The following is a 2,413-nucleotide window of genomic DNA, read 5'->3' as shown; positions in this document are numbered from 1 at the left end:
CGTGGGGGCAGCGGGATCACCGTGCTGCCGTGTCCCGCGGCTCCGTCCCTTGTGCGCTCCGGGCTCGGGGCACGGCGGCAGCCGTGTGCTCTGCCCGTCCCACGGAGCCCTGACCTCAGCCAGCAGTGAGTGCCGGCCTGGAAGGGAACGGGGAACTTTCGTGGGCCGTGTGGAGGTTGGCCAAAGCCCGGCCACCGTCTCTGCTTTTGGCTGGGAGAAGTCAGTGAGCGGAGTGCCTGTCTGCCTGCAGAACGCCGCCATCCCTGCAGGCCCCAGATCTCCCGCTGCCCTTCTGCAGGCGCTCGAGCTGGTGCCTGCATCAGGCCCCAAACCCCAGATGGGGATCGCTGTCGCCCTGAGCTGCACATCTGCCATGGGCACAGCTCTCCCAACAGCCAACGTGCTCCAGGCTGCACGGACAGCCACGCCACGACAAAGCTGCTGCCTTTCCACCACGGTCTCAGCCCCACGCTCGCCAGGACCCCCCTGGGCTGGCAGCAGGTTTGGCTGAAACCCATGGGGCTGGGGTCGGCTGCTCCCCACAGCCAGCAGCACCACAGCGTGCAAACCCTGCCCAGCTCTGTGCTCTGCATCACCCTGCTTCAGGACGAGCTCCATGCGGATCTCAACCTTTGCTTTTCAGACCCTGGCTGCGGCCTATCCAGGAGCAGCGTCAAACACACGCTGGGAGCTTCCTCGAGCCAGGGTCCCACGCCGAGCCCATCGCCTCGCAGCCCAGGGCAGGGGCTGCCCAGCAGACCCCCAGGCTCGGGTTGGAGGGGCTCCAGCTGCACTCCCCCAGCGGCCACTTTGGGGACGTGGCCGTGCCCTGCCATGGCATGCCCAGCGCCGGGCGGGGAGCAGAGAGGCGGGGGCCCCCCCGGCGTGTTCCCATCGCTGTGTCAGCGCCGCCGCCCCACCGCCAGCCGGGCGTGCCGGGAACCGCCTGCACCTCTGATTGCAAAACAGCCGGGCCGGGCGCTGCGCTGGTGCCACGTTCCCAGCAGCTCCCGGGAGACGCTGGAGGCCAAGGTGGTCCCCCCTTGCACCCTGCAGAGCCCCCACGGATGTTCTGGATGCCATCTGGGGTCCCTGTCATGTCAGAGGAGGTGGGGAGGGATGCAGGCATGGAGCTGTGGTCTGAGTGTTGGAACGGCGTACCGTGCATGGCTGCAGCGCGGCCACGGTGTGGGCACGACGGCTGTGCTCTGTGCCATGGCTGCGGGTGCACAGTGCCCAGCCATGGGTTGCAGCCAGTGGGCTCACTGCCGGGCTGTGCCACGTGCCGTGCTGGCCTGGCTGCTGTCAACCACATCCCAGGGCTCACAGATGAGCCTGGAACTGCTGGGTGCAGGGCCTCACTGCAGTGAAGCTCACATTCCTGCAGCAGCTTTTGCTGTTGCTCAGTGCTGCAGCACATGCTGGTCAGGATGGCAGTTGCGTGGTGACCCCAGCACCGTGTCGCCAGCACAGGGTGGGAAGCACGGTGGTGGCTGGAGGTCAGTGGAGCCGTGCAATGAAGCTGGGCCAGGGCTGCCCATGGCTCCCCAGGGTTACAGGGATATGGTGAGGCTCAAAGGACAGGAGAGATGCAGAGCCTTGTCTGCTGGTTTAGCACCAGGGGGGCCGGCACATGTCTGATGGTGCTCAGTGAGTCCTGCCCTGTGTACAGGGGGGGAATGCTGACACCCTGCTGATTTCTGACCCCTCAGCACATCCCACCTCTCCCTTTCCCATCCACAGGCCTTGGCACAGGGCAGCCACTGTGGAGCCAACCCGTGCCAAACAGGGCAAGGGCTGAAGGAACTCCTTGGCCCAACCTGGCCACTTGTGATGCTCTGATCTCCTGGGGACACCACTGTGAAGCCCCCAGCTCTGTGTCACTGAGACCCGCACGTAGTGAGCCCGTGGGTTTGGCTGCTCAGAGCCCAGCTGTGCCGGTGGATGGGCTTGGCACTACACAGGGACAGGGCAGGGACGAGCCCCCCCCGAGCTGTGGGACCCCCGGGCAGCAGCACTGGGCTGGTTCTGCCCGCAGTGCAGGTGAGCCCGAACCGGGACCAATGGGGCCCGTCTGCCCACGGAGCTCCCCGGGCACAGCAGTGCGGGCAGAGAGCTTTTTTCTCAGGCTCTGGCTGATGGTGAAAGCCGTTTCCCAGGCGTGGGCCGGGAAGAATGCAAACCCTCTGAAGTCCTCTGTAATTACCGCCGGGCGAGTTGCAGCGTGGAGCCGAGCCCCAGCCGCGGGCGTGGGAGCGAGCGGGTGACGCACCGACCCGTCCCCTCCTGCCCCAGGAACGCGCCGCGGTGACTCACGGCCGCGGGGCGGGTGGGGACACGCGACGTGAATGGGAACGCGCAGAGTATCGGGGCTGCACCCCGCTGCGCTGTAGAGCCCGGTGTCCCACAGCCG

The sequence above is a fragment of the Meleagris gallopavo genome, chromosome 29 (assembly GCF_000146605.3).
Source record: "Meleagris gallopavo isolate NT-WF06-2002-E0010 breed Aviagen turkey brand Nicholas breeding stock chromosome 29, Turkey_5.1, whole genome shotgun sequence".
Lineage (NCBI taxonomy): Eukaryota > Metazoa > Chordata > Aves > Galliformes > Phasianidae > Meleagris > Meleagris gallopavo.
The sequence above is the reverse complement of the archived record's forward strand: the minus strand, read 5'-3'. Positions refer to the sequence as shown.